General features: G+C 35.8%; 1 protein-coding gene across 1 annotated transcript in view; it reads left to right on the forward strand.

The window, feature by feature from the left end:
- Window positions 1-19,207, forward strand: part of LOC147584175 (uncharacterized) — a 102,580-nt gene extending 83,373 nt beyond the window's left edge. The window contains exons 3-4 of the mRNA XM_086716078.1: window positions 11,228-13,019; window positions 13,264-19,207. The gene's annotated coding sequence lies outside the window, so the exon portion shown is untranslated. The remainder of the gene's footprint in view (window positions 1-11,227; window positions 13,020-13,263) is intronic.
- The last annotated feature ends 1,830 nt before the right edge of the window (window positions 19,208-21,037 follow it).

Consider the following 21,037-nt stretch of genomic DNA (forward strand, 5'->3'; position numbering starts at 1 on the left):
TGACAAATGGTAATGAAAGTAAAAGAAGTGAGTAAAAATATTAATGTCTCCAAAGAATCACTCAGTCACTTTTCTAGAGGCAGGTGACTTTTTACACAGTTTCTATTGGTGAAGCAAATACAAACTGAATTCTTGTGTTAAATGTGTTTACTTTTGCACCAAAAACAGTAATACCGACAGTGTGTTTCAATTAAAAGGAACCCTGGAGCAAAAATGTGTTCCAGTCAGGGGTAGAAGCAGAGTGTATCATTATCTCGTAGGCACAGCAGTCAAGATAATGAACAGCTAAGAAGACTGGACAATGGAAGGTGAAGTATGACTTGTCATGAAACTGTCAATAGACTCTGAGCTCACTTTCTATTAGTAGGTGCCGTGAAATTGCAGACATGTGCTGAGCAGCTCAAGAAAAAACTAAAGTAAAAGCGACCCGATAGTACTTAGTAATTTTAAGCCCGATTTAATATTTTGCCATTGTTATCAAAAGCCTTAAATCAATGATTTCAATGTTTAATTCCTCTTATTCTGAATTGATGGCCTGTGTTTATCCTCTATTGCCTTGACCTTGAGACAGAAATTCCTCAGGTACTTTTCCTTTGAGGGGATTTTTTTTTTTTTTTTTTTTTGGTTGTGCTTCTTTAGTATGTAGTGTAAGATTTGAATAAGGGTTGGAATTCTGTCCCTGCTAAGGGGCAATAGGATATTTTATAAATTATAGGAGAGATGGGATGAAGATGTATTAGGTTTGTATAAAAATGGGTTCCTACTGAACTGAATCCAAGTGTAAACATCCTCAGTGAATAAAGCTGGATAGCAGATAGGTCAAAATAATCTTAGAAGAGAATCAAGTTTGATGTCAAATGAAAAAAATCACTAATACTATAAATCCAAGAACATACATCGAAAAACAATTCATGTCTGGTGACAGAGGGATCAAGAAATTTAAAGTATAACTATATCTTATTCATTAATTCTTTCATTTGACACATATTTGGATACCCACTTCATGCTGGGTGTTGCTCTAGGTCCTGGGGACAGGTGAATGATAAGCAAGGCCTCTGCATGGATGTAGGGAGACAGATAAGAGATGGATAAACAAATGGACACAATAATTTCACATAGCGATAAGGGAGATGGGGAAGATGGAACAGAGAGACGGGGAGAGTGCCGGGGGTCCAGGGCAACTGCTCAATGACATCCTTGCCGAACAGAATATTTTCATCACGGGGAAGAGGAAGCTAGAAGAAGGGAGAAGATGCAAAAAGAAGTTACAATCTTCCTAGCTTTCTCCTTAATGCTTAAATTCAAACTCCTTCCCCTAAAAAGAGTCAGAACCCCTCCTGGGCATAGATGCTGACATCTTTTGTAGGAGGTCTAGTGGTTTCTTCCTCCCCAGATCTGCCTGAAGTGTATAATCGGTGGACACGTTGTACCTTTCTGTAAAGTGTCCCTGGGTTCTTTCATTCCTTTTGGTTCCTACCTAAGAATCTCTCTGCCCTCACATTAGAGAGCCTGCTGTCTGTACTAGAGCCACGTATCAACACTGCTGAGACAAAACCTTGTCCCTTACAGATTCTTTGTACACCAAATGTCCAGTGCCAGGCACAGGGTAGACACTATAAATATTTTCTGTGTGAAACAAAGAATGGAAAGAAAGTCTCAAAAAGTCAAGCTGTTAAGTCATGTTTTCATGAATAGTTCCTGAATATACTGGCAGGATTTACCATGATGAAGGTCTAGAACAGATTTCAAGAAAATTAGCAAGTGTGTTTTAAAATTCCTGAATCTTGGGGCACCTGGGTGGCTCAGTTGGTTAAGTGTTCGACTTCGGCTCAGGTCATGATCTCGCAGTTTGTGAGTTCGAGCCCTGCTTTGGGCTCTGTGCTGACAGCTTAGAGCCTGGAGCCTGCTTCGGATTCTGTGTCTCCCTCTCTCCCTGCCCCTTCCTCACTCCTGCTCTCTCTCTTTCTCTCTCTATCAAAAATAAAGTGAACATTAAAAAAAAATTAAAGTTTCTGGGTCTCAACCTTGGAGACTCATTCGGAAGATGTCATGATATCTGTGCCTATGATATTTTTGTTATACTTTCTCCAGTTGAATTTTAGCAGTAAGTTGTTTCACTAGTACTATTAGACTAGGGAAGGAGGCAAGGAAGAAATGAAGATTTACTCTTTCCATGGCTTCCTTGACTTTTGTTGTCTGTTTACCCTAATTTACTAATTTGCCTTTTAGTGAGTGGTGTATCTAAATGTAGCCAAACAAGCAAGATTTTTCTTACTGTACTTAAGAATTTAGCAGATAATGTGAAGGTAAATTTTGTTGTTTAAATTAAAAATTCGGGAGCCAAATGGGGAAAGATGCGGGTCTTCTCTGGAAACATGGTACAAAATCTGTCCATCCATACCAGCTCGCCTGCCTACAATGAGATCAGTTCTCTTAATAGCCAGTAAGTTAGACACATTGAAGCATATTTAATAGTGTATATGTTCACACACTGAAAGATTTGGATAGTTAGGATTTCAGATTAGAATTCCACTTTTCCCCCCTATTAAATGCCAGCCGGGCTACTTGCATTACTGACTGTGGTTATGTTTGAATGTAAATGGGGGACATCTGGCGATATCAGGAGATCAAACGTTGGGAGTCTGCGTGATGACTCTCATCTGTTTGTCACCCAGCAGGTGTAATGGATGGCAGGCATGTGGGCTCTTTGCCCAAGTTAATGTACAGACCTAATATTTCGAGGGGAGAAGTTTTTAATTTGCAATTTTAGAGGATCACAGCTCAAGATAGATGTTTCGGGGTGGGGGCAGGTGGAGTAGATATTTTCCATAGCACCAATTTCTTGAGTAAAATCACCGCTTTCTAGCCTACAGGCATTTCCCTTGTCCCGTTTCAACAAACTTCCTCAGCCCAATTTGTTATTCAAAAATTTATGGAAAATGTATGTTAAAGTGAAAAGGGTACATTGTGCAGAAAAGGGAAGCAGCTTGTAAGCATATCATTATGCGTGAGCCATGGGGCCCACAGATGGCACTTCTACTCAGAAACGAGAGTAGTGCCAAAAGCTAAACTCTAAATACATTTAAATCACATATCTTTACTTAAAAATGGAGTATTTTGGAAGGAAAAGCAGATGATATTTAAGTACACAAGTGGTATTCTTTTGTTCCTCATATAATAGAGCCCTTTACAAAAGTCCTTGCCTTCTAAGTGTGCAGTAAGCCTTTGATGCCTCAAATTCCCCAGAGGATTTAGTCGCGGTGCATGGCTCAGTTCTTAATAGGATTAACCATTGAGGTAGTACCTTGCGAGGAGAACGACTCTTCAAGTATCCTTACAGTTATTGAAAATTAAAGGATTTGTTTTGATTACTATGTTCAATGCTAACAGCAAACCTTTGTTTTGCACAGTAGAAATAGTAACAAAAAATTATCATGACATACGGACTTCTTATTTTAATTGAAAATAAATTTAGTTCTTAGACTGTGCCAATCTTTAATTAATTGGGGGAGGCTAACGCCAAGGGATAAAACATTTGTTTGCTACTTAATATAACTATTTGGGGGAAATCTATGTTTTTTAATGTAGTAATCATGCTGATTTCTTGTTTGGAGGGTGTTTCTATTTACACTTAAAGGAAAAATTAAATTTTCACGGGCAGAGTTCATGTTGGTGATACTAACACGGTAAATAACCTGGTTTTTGTTTTGTTTTGTTTTTTTTGTTTGTTTCTTCTTTTTCAAGAGAGGCATTGATTCTACTACCACCTTATACAATGAGTATTTCACCTCTGAACTTGATTGTGAATATGCATCCTCAATTTTTATTGATGCCATTAGATCTGACAGCACTATGATTAAAACAAGCATTACTTGTATTTAAAATTACTTGTATTAAAAACTTAGCACATAACCTTTTATTTTAATATTCTAACAGCTTCACCTATTTAATGATTGTACTTTTAGGAAATCCAAAAGTACAATTTTTCTGTATGACCTTTGGTATATGGGATCTTTAATTTTCAAAATATTGCAAACACATGTTATTTCCTTGTTTCTCTCCCTCCTTTTGCATTCTCTGATTCTGAAGTGCTGAATATGGAATAAATCTCTTCCAATTCTAATGACCTGTACTGAGTTGATGTGTACGTATGTATGTGTGCACAAGTGTGCATATGTACACACCTCTGTATAAGTACTGTTAGTAGAGGGGATAAATATGAACTATTTTTTAAAGAAATGCAATTTCCTTATTTTCAGCCAACCCCAAGTAAAAGATAGTGATGGCTGATAATGTGATGACAAATAGAAGTCCACTGGCAGTTATTCTTAATAGAAATATATAAATCAGTTATAAGTTTTAGTAAACTGATCATTTCAAACTGAGTGCTGATAAAGTGCTTCAAAAGTGTTTGTATGCCAGTGGGATGGATTGCTGTATTGATTCTTGCAAAACAAATTCCTACTTGTCTTTACTGTGAAAATTTATCATAGACCAGCACTGGTCATTGTCCATGTATTTGGCAACCAAATTCCTTATAAACCGAACACCCCAAGATTTTTCCTTTGGTTCCTTTTGTAGTTTTATAGCTTTTGGTGGAATGCTATGGCTATTTGTATTCTATGGTTATTCAGCATTCCAGACCATGCTGTCACCGGTGATGGCTGTTGATACAAAGTTTTAGGTGCTTGGCTCACTTGATCACTTGTTTATGTGTTACCTTGAGTAATCCTCCCTGAGTGGTGAGGATGTAGGACCATGAGTGAGCAGGAAGAGGTTCCACTGTCCCCATAGCAGGGAGTGAGTAGGATGAATAACCAAGTAACCATTGGAGTGATAGTTGATATGAACAATTAAACAGTTTACTCATGAACAGAGATCAGATATGATAATTACTATATCACAAAACTGACTGAGTAGGTTGGAGCATCAGTTAAGAGATGGCTACCATATACCAAGGTCAGACTCTTCTTTATGATTTCAAAAGCATTCTTATTCCATGGGTTATTTCTCCATCTCTCCATAACTAAAAAGAGATGACGATAATTTCACAAATCTCCTTATATGTTTCCATGCAAATCCAATGTCCCAGAATGTTTCAGTATAAATCAAATCTCAAGTAATGTCTTTCAGCAAGTTTTTATTTTTCCTTAATGAGTTAAAATTTTTCTCAAAAGGACCCGTGTACATTCCTCAAAGTAAAGGAAATAATCAGCAAGAGATTCAGTTTCTGGTGAGATCTACAAGTTTCTGCTTACACCAATTTATCCTGAAAAACAGTCTATTGTATCCTAAAAGCTATTCAACAAATAAAAACAGCCGTTATATGATATGGTACTCTTTCGCTTGTACTCTGGGCTTCCATATGAGTTCTATTATTTACTTTAGGCAAAGCAAATAAACCTCAACTGACTATGAATTAATTATAATTAGTGACCGATTTAATATTTTCTTTTGCCTTCCTTTTTATATGTCTCCCTCTGAAACATGCTAGGCTGTAATACACAATTATTAGTTCAAGTTGAAGTGATTCTGTACAAAATTGGCCTCATATTTATTCATTCAGAAAATGAGCAGGGACAGAGTGCATATTTTATAAAACCCCAGTAATTTCTGTATCAGATAACCCTTAAGAAAAATAAGATTTGACCCTTTCAAAATTGTTTAATGAATTGGTATTACATGGAGTATCTTTTTAAATTTCTATATATTTTTTCCTTTTATTGAAACCTTCAAACATAAGCTTTGGACCACAGACCCTGCATTTGAATCATGTTGAAAATATGATTGTGTTTTGATTGGTATAGTGCATCTCTATGATAGAAACCATTTATTTTGAGCAAAATTATGCCTGGATTTGACAGATTATTGTGGGAATCTCTGTGTGAGAGATACAATGTTTTAAATTAATTCAAATGTTATCCTAAAGAGTGAATACTCAAAGATTCTGTATAGTGAGAAAAGAAGACTTCTTTGGCCTGAAATGGCTTTGGTGGGTATAAAACATACCGTAAAAAGAGAGAGAAGTTATTTTAAATTTATTCTAAGCACACCTTGTTGTTACTATATGGCTGCTGATAATTTCTTTGTGATGTTGGTCAGAGCCACCAAAGATAATACTCTGCTAATTAATCCCTAACATATATTTGACAGTTCTGTAATCTATTTGTCACAACCACAGTGGGCCTTCAGATCCTTAGGGAGGCTTTGGGGACCTCCGGATGTTTTGAAATGTTTTCTCCTGGCTCCCTCCTAAGATCCAACTTAGCTAGCTTGGGGATATCAGTGAATTTCAAATAGCATTTGTGATGAGGCCGCTGTCTTGATCCACTATACAAATTTGCCATTAAAAGCAAATAAAATATGAGCTCCTCGTTGCTCTCCTGAAGCCCGAGGAACACATCCACAACCCCAGCAGTAGGTTTGGAACAGCAGATCGGCCTAATGCTCCCCTCGTGATAAAAGGAATGAGATGTACTGAACAACCATAACTTTATTAGAAAGATTTCTCTGCATAAAGCAGTGTTATATTTTAGGTTAGTGGATTTAATAGCTTTGCGATTATGTAACTTTTCATGTCTTTCTGATACATGTTATTAGATGGCAAAATTTCAGGGGTTGGCATGCACCTTATACTTTAATGCACCTTCCTCAGCATGTGACATGGGTCCTTGAACAGAATTATTACCCTACTATAAGCATACAAACATGAATACAAAGACTTGTTTTCCTTATTAACCATTGTTATCAGCTAGAGAAGGGCCAACAGAAATATAATGCAAACCACATGTGTTCTTTGAAATTTGCTAGTAGGCACATTAAAAGTAGTCAAAAGAAGCTGGTGAACTCAATTGTCTTAATATATTTAATTAAACTCAATATATCAAATAGTATTTTTCAGTGTGTACCCCAATATATAAATATTACTGGGATAGTTTACTTTTTTATATTAGATCTGTGAAATCACATACATATTTTACATTTACACATTGTTAGTGGCAGACTATCCACATTTTAAGTGCTCAATAGCCAATGGCCACATAGCTGGTGGCTACCCTATTGGACAGTATAAACCCAGGGGTTGATGTAGTTTCTGATATTTGGGAACCACTCAATTAAGTATTGGTCAAATAAATAAGTAAATGATACTAGCTGACTGGTTTTAGTATATCCAGATCAATCCATAATTTTCAGTGTTATAAAATTATCTTATTATTGGTCTAAATGTCCCATTATCACATTTCCTAATTAAGGAATAGAGAGATCTTTTATTTGGACTTAGAATATTCCTTTTTTTGAATAAGGCTTCAGTTCCTAAGCAGTTACAAGAACAGTAGAAAAATCAGAGTGGCTTGAGCATGCTGTAAGTCATTCGGTCTAACTCATCATTTCATTTCCTGCTTTGTGGAATGGAACTCACATGCTCATATTTTTATGTCTCTGAAATCTTTATTTTTATTCATTAGAAAGAAGTCAGTTCATTCGCATTTACTAATCTCCCATTTCTCACACAGTACCATCACTCTCTTTATATCTAAGGGGAAGATTGTTAACATTTCTTTTAAGCCTATAAACTTAATTTCCATTAAGAGAACTGGTACTTCGAATGAAAATAACAACATCTTGCAATTTTTATTCCTATTGTCTGGTTTTTATAGGTTTGTCTATATCATTTCATTTTGTGGCACTTCCTATTGTATGGAATAGGGAGACTGATATTTGCTTAATTTTTCTGACTTGTATGTTTAATGATAGAAAAGTCCATCTAAAAGATGCAAAGTAAGACGTTCCTAAATTATTTCTCAGATGTCAGGAACATTTAGTTAATTTAAATAGCTCACTTTAAATTCTCAATTTTTTGATAAACATTAAATGAAAAGTTAAAATGATTTGATTGAATCAAAAGGAGACACAGATTAACTGCCTCAGTAATCTAGAAGGTGCATTTCTCGTGTAGGAAAGGGCTTGGCATAAAAAAAGATGGCTGGCATTGTCCTATTTATGCATAGTTTTGTCTATTCCAGGTGAATTTATTTATAGAGAGATATCTAGAATGATGGCCACCAATATGTAAGCAGCAGTTATCACTGGCTAGTGTACTTTCAAATGATTTTTCTGTTTGTTTTTATTTAACTATACAATTTTTTTTACAATGATACAACAAAAAAATATTTGGAAATATAGGATTCATTGTAGTTATGTAACATCCCATGTTTAAAGTCAAACAGAAATATACATTTCAGAAAAAAAATTAAGTTTAGGTTTGTTAGTTTTATTATAATTTAATAACATATTTAAGTTCAATCAATACATGTCTTATCAGATCTATTGTAATACAGATGAAAGCCTAATAAATAGTAACATTGGCAATAAATGTATGCCTTAAAGCATGCATCATTTATTACTGAATATTTGATGAATGACGTACACTGATCAAAAAATAATTTCCATTTATCCATTTGACAAATATCCATAATACATATAACAAAATAGGGGGTGAGTTTCATATGTTAGGAATTAGTGGATTTTGATATAATTCTATTTTACAAATAAAAATAAATAATAATAATAGCTAACATTTAGTATGGAATATTCATTAAGTGAATTATGTATGTAATCTTTATAATAACTCTATGAGTTAGATATTATTATTATCCCTAAGACTCTAAGGAATGCAGAAGATTAAAACTTGTCTTGGGCCGCACGGCTATTCATTGTTTTCATCACAAGTTAAACACAAGCAGTTTAACTGTTGAGGCTAGAAAGTTTATCATTACTCTGTACTGAATATACTATGTATACTGACTATACCTGTTTTTATTTTACGTTCCAGCAGCAGGCTTTTGAATTTATAATTAATATGATATAAAATAACAAAGCAACTACCAGATCTCTTGCCTAAAATATATAGCTGTTATTATAGTCTTGTTATTATAGAGAATTCTTCAGTAAATTTCTAAGCTAGCTAAGACAAGTATCTGACTCAAGTGTAGGTTCATCTACAGGTCCAAAGATGAAGCTCAGTGACTTGCCCAAGGCTGCACAGCTAGTCAATGGAAAGGCATGGAAGCTTCCTTTGTACTTTTGAGGCTTACTTGTATGATTTTGTGCCATTCCTAATTATGAAAATAATTTTTAGATTCAACCCATTGGTGAATCTTCTTCAAAATATTCTTACAATTTTATTTAGTAATAAAATTGTTAAATTGTGGCTTTTTATACCATTAAAAACTAATATTATGGAGAGATTAAAGGATCAGAACTGCACGAGTAAACAGACTTGATTATAAGGACACCTAATTATTACAAGGTAGGATATAATTAAGTGCTAAAGTTGTATGATACAAAGACAATAAAGGCTGTAGAGTTTCTAAGAAAGAAATCAAAGAACCATATTGCTTTGCTGGGCTCTGATTGCCAAATTGAAACTTGAAAAAAGAAAAGAAAAGAAAAACAAAACAAGTTTACATAAGGTCTTACAATTCTGTCTGGTCTTGTCAGTTTGTCTTTTAAAGACATAGTCTTGATTAGACATATTCTGTATCATTCCCTTATAATCAGGTTATAAAGCTACCAAAATAAGGAAGATAGCACAACAAGGAAAGCAGAAATTGTGATTAACATTTGTTGTATGCCTACTGTGTGCCAGAAATATTTTCTTTCCTTATTACTCAATTTAATAGGTGTTCTTCCTCTGCTCCCATCTTACAGTTAAGAAGACTGAGGCTCAGGGGGTCTGAAGAACCTGGTATGAGATTGATTAGTGACAGAGTCACAGTTCAAACTCAGGTCTGCTGTGATTTAAATTCCATACTCTCCACTATACTGTGACAAGCCCTCTTAACTGTCTGCAGGATCAGTATGGTAGCACCTAATGTTGATTCTACATTTCCAAGAGTCTTTGAGGAGGACAAGGAGGATTTTCAGAGTGGTCAGGAAGGATAGAATCATCAGCCTGAAAATATTGTTTGCTCTTGTGAGGAGGGTGTCCAGGAGTGTGTTATCCGGCTGTGGCCTTATATGGGAGGTGGAGATAGGCTCAGCCAGACTGAAGCTCCAGCTCACCAGAGGATCTAATCCCCTGCCTTAGAAATGCTGGTTTAGGAAGGACTCCTTTGTTTTACAGTTAGAGATACACATTTAGTGTCCAAGATCAGAATGACTTGAGCAAAACTAAGTGATTAAAGCTATTTGTTTTCCATTGTTGTCATTCCGTCTTTGTTGACCTCTCTTTCTTTTTTGCACTAACACTAATCCCTTTGTGAACTTAGGAAATCACTCTTTGCCTCCCTCATGGCCCCAGTTCTACTGGCCAGGGGGGAAGAGAACATAATGAAAAGCAAACATCTTAGTGTGCATTCATTTAATTATGTGGACTTTTTGGGGGGAAGAGGACATGTTTGTATTTTTCAAAAGAGTTCATCATTAGAAGGCGAGCTCAAAATCTCTGTTGATGACATTCCAGGTATAACATTGGAGTGTTGGTAACAACAATGACAATAGTGACAGGTGATGTGTATTAAAATGGTACTATGTGCCAAGCACTGTACTAAGTGCTTTTATGGATTTTTATGTTTAATCATCACAACATTTGTATGAAATAGGTGCTATTATATCTCCATTTTAGATGATGAAAGCTTAGGTTATTTGCCCAAAGCAAGTTATATTGGAGTCAGGGGACTTTCCTGTGATATAATATTACTCCTGCGTTCTATTGACCATGGTACTAATTAGCAAGTATTTGAATTTAAAGGTTGGCAAAATAACGCTTAGATTGTATGCATGAGTAAACTGTATATTTAAAGATGAAATAATTCATTTGTAAATGTAAAGAACAAGCTTCAAATCTGTATATTGCTAGAAAGATGTGCTTATTCTCCCATTGTAATACTATATATTTCAGTGTTTATATTATAAACAGCATCAGATTTAAAGGATAACGAATGGGTATAGTATTGTGGTAATTTTGTCTTAACGATAATGGTGTGCCATAGTCAAAATGACTGATTTAATTAATAGGTTTTATAACCATATTTTACATTTCTCTGATGAAAGATATTCTTAAGGGTAAGGTGTACAATTTAGCTTATTTAGCTCCTAATTCCAACTTTCCTACATTTTGAGGAGATATAGTATTTATTTGCATTTTTATTCTTTTTTTTTTATGTGCTCATTTGAATCTTATCTATTTTCTTTCTTTCTTTCTTTTTTTTTTTTTTTTTAACAGTTACATCCAGCTTTTTATTGCCTAAGAAGACTGGGGCTTGCTTCGTTGCTTGGCTTTGCTGTGGAGCAGTCCTGTAAAGCCAGCTGAATTGCACATTGAAGATCTACCCTTTGGTGAGTGGAATCATAGCTACAATTTTGTGTTTTGCTCTGCCTCATGTTGTTTGTATTGTTGACCAAAGTGCTTTGATACAGAGCACAAAATAGGGCTTTTCCAGCTCCGTGTAGAAAAACTGGCTTTTTTTTTTTTTTTTTTTTTCCTTAGGGACAAAAGTAATTTGTCCTGTCATTTTCTTTCTCTGAAATCTGCTATTGTCTGTCTCTCTCTTCCAACCCAATTGAATGACTACAATTCTTCAGTCATGTATCTGCCTCTTCTCTACCTGGATGTGTCCCCTCTGGTACCCCCTCCTTATCCCCTGGCTTCTACAAATAATTTGGTCATCAAACTTTTCGTATTTGTTATGTACACATGGAAATAAAAGGTGATGTTTGTGGTCAGTTGGGCCACATAGCATTGCATTGAAAGAAAAACTTGGCCCCCTTGATCTGTTTAATGTTGTTAATCTATATATGCCATAAGACAACAAGCAAAAAGGAAACCAGCAAGCCTTTCTGATGTTCCTAGTAAAATCCTCTGTGTTTTTATTGCTCCTGAACTGGTATTCTCAATATATTTCTACAGCATCTAGCACCATATATCAAAGGGCTTCCTAAGGCTTTTTCTTAGGCCTTCTGCATACATTTTTCTCCAGTCTTTTGCTTTTCAGATCTCGCTTTTTATATTTTTACAGGTCACACCTCAGCAAGACAGTGCACTTTGGGGGTGAGAAAATTAAAGGGTTCTATGGGGACAATTAAAAATACATTTTGCAACTCTAATTTGGAGATGGATCATCTGATTTAGCTAAAACCTCAGTTATAGAATAATTTTAGTAATTTGAGTATTCATGCAGATATTATAGCCAAGGATAAGATAGGGGAACAGTTAAGATAGAGACTTATGAGTGACTAGATGGATAAAAGGAAAAGGTATCTGGATTAAATTTTTTCTTCTTCTTTCTTCCCTTTCTATCCTTTTTTTTTTATTTCTAGCAGATTTTGTTTGTGTTTTTTGTTTTGTTTTGTTTTGTTTAGTTTTCTTTTTCCTGTGAAAATGAGGCAGAAAGTAAAGGGAAGTTCTTAGGTGGCGAAGTAAGTGAGAATGGGTTTACGGGCAAGATTGATGATGTGGATACTTTGATGAAGAGGATGTGCATAATGCAATAATCAGACAGCCTGGCTGGAACAGTGAGTTTGGAAAGTACTTACAGAGCATATAATATTATGCCTGGATGGGAATCTCATGAGGCTGTAGTGAGAAGTAAAGTAGATGATGCAGTTAGGTACTTAGCATGGTACATAGACACATAGAGATAAATGAATGTTATCTGCAGTTTTGGCTCCATTTTGATGGTAAAGAAACTGAAGTCCAAGCAATTTGTCTGAAACCTACCTTTCTACCATGACTAGTTTTCCACATTTTTTTCTTGCTGTCCCCATATGTTTTCTTGGTTATGTGGTCTGAGCTGAGGGAATCTTCTATTAGGGTGGTGGTGACTTCTTTTTGGATTACACTATTTTCAGATTGTGAGAAAGGCACTCAGTAGGATAATGCTCAGCACACTTTAACTATCCCTGAAGCATAATTGTTCCTAGTGTCTTGGAGGTCAGATCCAAACTGGGTTGTGTAAGGAAGGCTTGAATTTATTAGAGTACATCTCTGACTTTAAGGACCCTAGCACATAGATTAGGTGCTATCCATTTCTTTTTTTTTTTTTTAATTTTTTTTAACGTTTTATTTATTTTTGAGACAGAGAGAGACAGAGCATGAATGGAGGAGGGGCAGAGAGAGAGGGAGACACAGAATCGGAAGCACGCTCCAGGCTCTGAGCCATCAGCCCAGAGCCCGATGCGAAGCTCGAACTCAAGGACCGCGAGATCGTGACCCGAGCTGAAGTCGGACGCTTAACCGACTGAGCCACCCAGGTGCCCCAGGTGCTATCCATTTCTAGAAATATCCCCTAGTACCACTTTTTATCTTGGAAACGTGGGTCCATCATTGTTTTGGTTCTTAAGGAGACATCATTGAGTACTTAGGAAATCCATTCTCTATGTAGAGTTGTCAGAAATGGGAAGGGGTATGGTGAAACAGACCTAAGACTCTGATATATCCTATGTAACCCATTTATCCTCTTCCTGAGCAAGTCATAGATTGGAACACTGCAGGTAGGTTATGGAGCCAGACCTGGAAGAATAGAGCCTACCATGAAGAGTAAGGTCCATATTTCAGGTTCCTAGAGGGTTTTCTTGACCTTGTTAGATTCAATGATCATTCCCTCTTTTTCTCTTTCTTGCTCATCCTCCTAATCTTATCATCTAATATAATTCTCTGACTCAGTTTCCTGGAAATGATGGGTCTTTGGTACATGGTTGTCAGGGAAATGGAAAATGAGGACTATTGTATCAATGTAGGAAGAGAGAAAAAAGGCTACATGATTTTAGGAACCACGTTGATAATAAAAGCAAATCTTAGGATGTAAGTGATTTGCCTAGCATGCTGGCCTGGAAACTCACTGAGTTTTCTCAGTGCTCTCATTAGGTCTGGCCATCATTTAGTTAAGATAATTGACTCTTGCTGGGGCGCCTGGGTGGTTCAGTCGGTTAAGCATCGACTTCGTCTCAGGTCATGATCTCACAGTTCGTGAGTTTGAGCCCCGCATTGGGCTCTGTGCTGTCAGCTCAGAGCCTGGAGCCTGCTTCAGATTCTGGGTCTCCCTCTTTCTCTCTGCCCTTCCCCCGCTCCCGCTCTGTTTCTCTCTTTCTCTCAAAAATAAATAAAACATTAATAAAAACTAAAAAAAAAAAAGATAATTGACTCTTGCAACCACAAATGTTTTGAATTCTGGCTAAATAATCCAGTCTATGAGACAGAGCTTGGCTTGCAGAAAACTGCTGTCAACTTTCTCAAGTCCTTCATGCTAACTGTCTGGCACTGTAGTTTACATTCTATTGAACCTGTTTTCAAGAAATACCTACCTACTTAGCAAAGAACTTCATAAGACTTCTGCCATCTGCTGTTCAATTTAAAGTGTCATGTCCAGCCCTAATAGAATAAATGAGAGTAGCCTAACTAGGCAATGGGCTTTGTAAGCATAAACCAGTGTTTGTCCAAGTTTTTAGTTGCATCCATACTTTCTCTGGCTTTTTAATTTTTTTTTTCTTTTCACTCAGGCTTATTACTGAAATTTTAAATACTACTCTCCTTCCTCATAAGAGGCAATACATAAATTTATTATAATGTAATTAACTACTAGATCATAGCTTATGAGATCATATTCTTCATACTAAAGCATAGGCTTTCTTAAGAATAATGCCATATTTTTGCTTGCTCAAAATATTTCAGTTAGTAGATCAGTGCCTTAAAAATTTCTATGCAACTTCTTTTGCTTAACTGGAATTAGTGTATAAAATGATTTTACCCCCTGTTGAATTCATAGAAAACATTAGATTTAAATGTAGATTCTCATAGTTCTCATAGACACTCATATATGCTTTCAACCAGGCTAGGATGAGATACAAGATGTGATTCTGTCGTCACTAAAAATATGGGGTTTTTGACTATTTTTCACTATTTACAAAATGAAGATAAAAGAACTTAAAAATCATGAGAAAAACCCTGATCTTTTGAAAGAATGCCATTGGTAAGGGCTAGGTAGAACCAATGTTATTCAGTTTTTGATAGTAATAAATTGAAACCCTACTTTAGGTAGAAATTTTGGGATAATTAACAGATCTACACGAAGGCTGTGTTTTCAGCAACATATCCTGCAGTGGGTGACGTGTGGATTTAATTCCCTATCAGTGGAATACAAGTTGACATTTTTCACTTTGCTTCCCATTTAAAGGTTTTGTAATAATCAGTATGTACTGAATATATAAGTGACCTAGTCTCTTTAAAAATAAGATTAACTTTTTTTTCCCCTCTAGTTTAAAATGCACTTCTGTGTAAGCACTGAAACTATTAGCACCATGATGAAAGTAATACACAGAGCTTTTTTTTTCCTTTTCCTTTTTTGCCAGCATAGAAACAGATTTTAATACTTAACATCTAACCTTTAAGATGAGAGCATTTTGAGATATTTGTTTTTGACACTATATACCTGAGATGCCTGTTAACGTCGTGAGATTTACAACAGGTTTTCTTTAAATATTCCAAATTATCCAATATATAGTCATGCAACATTATATATTTCACAAAATATTTCCTTCAAAATTTAAAGACTAAAATAGAGCTTATGTAACCAGAACAAATATATAATGTGTGTGTGGTGTTTTAATAAAACAGTTATGAAGGGTTAAATGTAGATAGGAACAGTTATTAAATACATGTCATGTACTACATTTAAAATTTTTTCTCAATGTAAATTATTTTATTTAACATAAAACTAAAGTCCTCTTAATCCTGAAATCTGAGGTCCCAAGAGGTTGCTCATCTTTGCATAGCTAAAAAGGAGAAAAGCCTTAATTTTTAGTCCAGTCTGTTATTCCAGATACTGATCCACTAATTGAAATATTTTGAACAAGTAAAAGTATGGGATTATTCTAGAGAAAGTCTAAGTTTTATTATGAAGAATATGATATGATAAGCTATGATCTAGTAAATTAATTACATCAATTTTAAATTATGAAACTTTTGTTAAATCCTGTTGTCACTTATACTGAAGTGTGAATAGCATGCTTACCAATGTTTGCCAACTATCATTGGATGTAGATTTTGGTTTTCAAGTCCTGGAGTACATAAATCAATGAGATATTTGTAACGTAGAATAAGAAAAGTAATTATAAAATGCTATTTAAATTTTTGAGTAGCTCATTTGGAAAATTGAGTGGGAATATCTTTGAATAGCTTAGTTTACTATTACAAAACAGTTACAAAAAAATAATAAAAGTGGTCTGCAGAGGTTTTTTGTATCATTAGAACTATGTAAGCCAGGATGAACAAATAGAACAAGCACTTTACTGAGGTGTTAAGAAAATATGGAGATATTGTAGGGTTAGTTACAGACCACCTCAATAAAGTAAATACGCCAATAAAGCAAGTCAAATGAATTTACTGGGCTCCCAGTACGTATAAATGTTATGTTTACACTATACAGTAGTCTATTAAAGGTACAATAGCCTTATGTCTAAAAAAAGGACGTATCTTAATTTAAAAATACTTTATTGCTAAAAAAATATGCTAACCATCATCTGAGCTTTCAGTGGGTCATAATCTTTTTGCTGGTGGAAGGTCTTGCCTCGATGTTAATATCTGCTGACTGATCAAGGTGGTGGTTGCTGAAGGTTGGGTAGCTGTGGCAACTTCTTAAAATAAGACAATGCCGTTTGCTGCGCTCTTTCTTTCCTGAGCAATTTCTCTGTGGCTTGTGACTCTGACAGCATTTTACCCCCAGTAGAACTTTTTTCAAACTTGGAGTCAATTCTCTCAAACCTTACCACTACCACTACTTTATCAACTAAGTTAATGATGCAATAATCTCAATGCTTTTTTTGTCATGTCAACAATCTTTACAGCATTTTCACAAGGAGTAGACTCCATCTCAAGAAACCAGCCTCTTTGCTCCTCCACAAGATGCAACTTGTCATCCATTAAAGTTTTATCGTGAGACTGAAACAGTTCAAATATAATAATAATGAAAAAGTTTGAAATATTGCAAGAATTACCACAATTTGACAGAGACATGAAATGAACAAATGCTATTGCAAAAAATGGCATCAGTAGACTTGCTAAATGCAGGGTTGCCATGAACCTTGAATTTGTAAAAATGCATTGTCTGTGAAGTGCAGTAAAATGAAGCACAATAAAATGAGGTATCCCTGTATAAGGGAAGTAATAATATGATGAGTCCCATTTGACTGAAAAACCAACAGATTAAAAATACATTGTGAAAAGGTCAATTTAATATAAATAAAATATCATCATACATAATATAAATTATAAATAAGTCAAAATATTATAGGTGAGGTATTTTAATGGATATTTGCTTGTGTGTGTGTGTGTGTGTGTGTGTGTTGTGTACCTACATACCATATTCAACTCCATAGAAAATGGGTTATAAATGTAGGCATCCTACGGGCACCTGGATGGCTCAGTCAGTTAAGTGTCTGACTTTGGTTCAGGTCATGATCTCATGGTTTGTGGTATCAAGCCCTGCTTTGGGCTTTGTGCTGACAGCTCAGAGCCTGGATCCTGCTTCGGATTCTGTGTCTCTCTCTCTCCCTGTTCTTCCCCTGCTCGCACTCTGTCTCTCTGTCTCTCAAAAATAAAGATTTAAAAAACTTAAAAAAAAAAGTAGGCATCCTAATAAAGAATGTAAGAATATAGGGCCATAATCATACAAAGAATAAAATATCAAGAACATGGGGAAATAAATAAATATAACAGTTGATTCTCCTTATTTGTGGCAGTCATGATCTGTGAAGTTGCTGGGAACACTGAATTAGCAAGTACAGAACCATTGCCTCTAGGGGAAATACAGGATTAGATAAGTGCAAGCCTCAAGTCCCAACATTTTCATCAGCCAATCAACAGATCAATATGTAACCTTGTTTTATGTGTGTTTCTGTTTAAGGACATCTTATTTAATATATGTTGTTGATTCATTAACTTTGAACTCATGGCCGACAGCACTGTAACTCCTGCCTGACCAAAGCTTACCTAGCACATGTATTCTCTCCATAAGACACATAACAGCCTTCTTAGACTTGGGATTACCAGGTAGCACTTAACTATGTGCTTGGGGGGTCATTTGAAACAGCAAAATCAGCAAGAAAAAACACAAAAATGTAAAATAGTGCGGCACCAAATAGACCATGAAAAGGACTTGTTTATAATATGAGCACTGAAAAAAGAAGGCACGGCATTACCTTGTTACATCTCAGCCCGGAATATGTGTACTGGGCAACTCAAAATTTTCAGTGCTTTGTGTGTGACTGTAAAAGTACCAGGAGTCACCAATAAAGGAAGCCAAAAGTAGATAAACCTATGTTCAGTAATTAATGTTTCAGTATTTTAACTTATTTGGAAATCTAGATATTCAATGAATATCCAATATTTAACCCAACTCAGTATACTTTTAAAGTTTTCAGTTATGAAAAAGATTTTGGAAACTACTTTTAAGTAGACATACCATAAGCATAAATATTATTGAAAAGTAGGTTTATAAACTTTTTCATTACTTACATACCTTACTTGTTAACAATTATGTTTAGATTATTTATGAAAATTTTATGATATTGAATGTCTAACCTTCATCTTGTTATCTGTTATTTTTCTTGTTGACAAATTCTGTAACTGAGACAGCATAAGACTGACTTTCAGTAAATCTAGGTAGAATAAGAGTATTATTATATCCAATGCTGATAACTCTAAAGACATGCATGTTTTACTTAAGCCAACAAACTTAAATCAGCGTTTATTTACCAAACGTTATCCTAGATCACACGAACTTGAAAATCATTTGGGTTAGTTTCTATATTTATGAGAGTATACTTGATTTATATAAATGCTTGTTTGTCTTTACAAATCAATTTTGGCAATGCCATCTGGAGGTAGAAAAATATCACAAATCTATAACACACATACATAGATGCATGTAACATAGACACATGCAGAGATCTTAAAGCTTTCATTATAAAATTCTAGCAATGAGAGAGGTACCTGGATGGCTCAGTAGGTTAAGCATCTGACTTCAGCTCAGGTCACGATCTCATGGTTTGGGTTCGTGAGTTTGAGCCCCACGTCCAGCTCTGTGCGGACAGCTCGGAGCCTGGAGCCTGCTTCGGATTCTGTCTCTCTCTCTCTCTCTGCCCCTCCCCCTGCTCGTGCTCTGCCTCTATGTCTCTCTCAAAAATAAACAAACATTAAAAAAAAAATAAAGTACTAGCAATGAGAAAAGTATGATAATGGAAAACTCACTAGTTTATAAAAGGAGAGTTAAATCCAAATTGTGTTTCTGGCGAATAGAATGATTTAAAGTTACCTGCTCAGATGGCTTAAGCTTTTACTAATATTTGTGGAAAGGCTTTTAAATTTTTTTATTCCCCTAATTTCCATATAGCTTTATTTCCTTTCTTTTTCTCTTTTTATTCCCCATCCCCCCCCCCCCCCCCCATCACACACACTAAAAATTGTCTCCTTGAAGTTTCATATCAAGAGAATGCTCTGGGTTCCTAGAGAAGACCAGGTAGAATACTTTTATCTCAAAGGCACAGGGAAAGTATGCAAATTTCTCCAAGAAAGGCTTTTGTTTCTTAAATCCAGATCTTTCACAATATGTGCAAACCTTTTGAGATGAATAGGGGAGGTTTGGGGATTGGCAAAAGGGATAGGTGGTGTTTGAATTGTTTCTAGAGCCACATTTCTGTTCTTAAAAAGACTCAGTTTGTACGACAAGTACATTTTTTAAGTCCTCAAAGAACTGGGTTGCAACCGGAATGATATCCAGAAGCTGGCCCAGCTATCAAACTACATTATCCTCAATTTGCTTCTTTATATCAAGAAGAAGATCTTCAACTAAGATTGAAATCAAAAGATCCCTATATTCTACATTTAGAGCTGTGTTTCTTCAGAATGGTCTGGTAAATCCTTCTACAATGAACTCAGAATGTTTTTCTTTTCCTCTGGGTACATACTTTCTTTCATTTTAGCTTTGAGGAAAAGTCCTAAAAAATAGTTCCTATCAGGATCTTAATATCAGCTTCCAATTTGGCCCACTTCTGATTGTAGAGCTACTTAAAAAAAAAAAAAAGAAAAAAGAAAAAAAAAATCCTTTCAAATATCTTGTTAGGTGCCAGCCAGGAGCAACAGTAAATATTCGTAGTTGTATTGAACAACCCCATGAAGACCTAAGAAAGGTCACCCCTACGGTGACCCAGAGAAGGTGCAGAAGGTACTACCTTCCCAAGATGCAGAGCCACTTCCAAAGATAACCAAAAGAAATACTTAGACAATTCCCCTGAGAGCTGGCAACACTTGTTAGGACCCCAGCTACAAATGTAGTGCAACCCACATCTCCGTCTAGATGTATTTTTGGGACCCCCACCCCAACGTCATGGTTGGTTGTTAAGCCAAGCTCCTCGGACACAAAATTAGACAAATGAGGCAGTAGCTATTCCTGGGCAAGAAATGATCAGTAATCAATATTTTCCTGCCAATCTGAATTTGGAAAGGAAGAGACATGAAATTTTACCTTCTCTCTACTGGGTACCACAAGTAGAAATCTGGGAGAGCTGAGTTTGTTATTTATTCTTATCCTTTGCAGACTACCGGTTTTCCCAGAACGTCATCTGCAGGTTCCAGGTGGGGTGCCCCAGTGAGTTCTCATCCTGGTCCCCAGAAAGTACAGAGGAGGAAAAAACAATTTTTTCTGTCTCTTCTTTATACTGAGTGCTTGGCTGAGACCACCTTTTCTCTAGGGCAGTTCGTAAATGGATAATCCTATCTAAGGTGGTTAAAAATTCTCCACTGAAGCCACCGTAATTGAAGATTGTCTTTGGTAAGGTTACCTACTTGTCCAGCTTTAAAACAAAATTTTATTCACCTGAGCCCTCCCACTGGCTCCGCCCCCAGCCCAACCCCGGATCCAATCCGGTTTTTAAATCAGACCCAGTCAGACCTGGGATTGCTGGGCGTTTCTAAGTTGGGGCTGGTCTATTAGGTCTGATTTCCAGAAGTAGTGCAATGGGTCACCGTAGGGGAAGAAATGCC

This window comes from Puma concolor, chromosome A1 (assembly GCF_028749965.1).
Source record: "Puma concolor isolate L17-30 chromosome A1, mPumCon1.1.hap2, whole genome shotgun sequence".
Classification (NCBI taxonomy): Eukaryota; Metazoa; Chordata; class Mammalia; order Carnivora; family Felidae; genus Puma; species Puma concolor.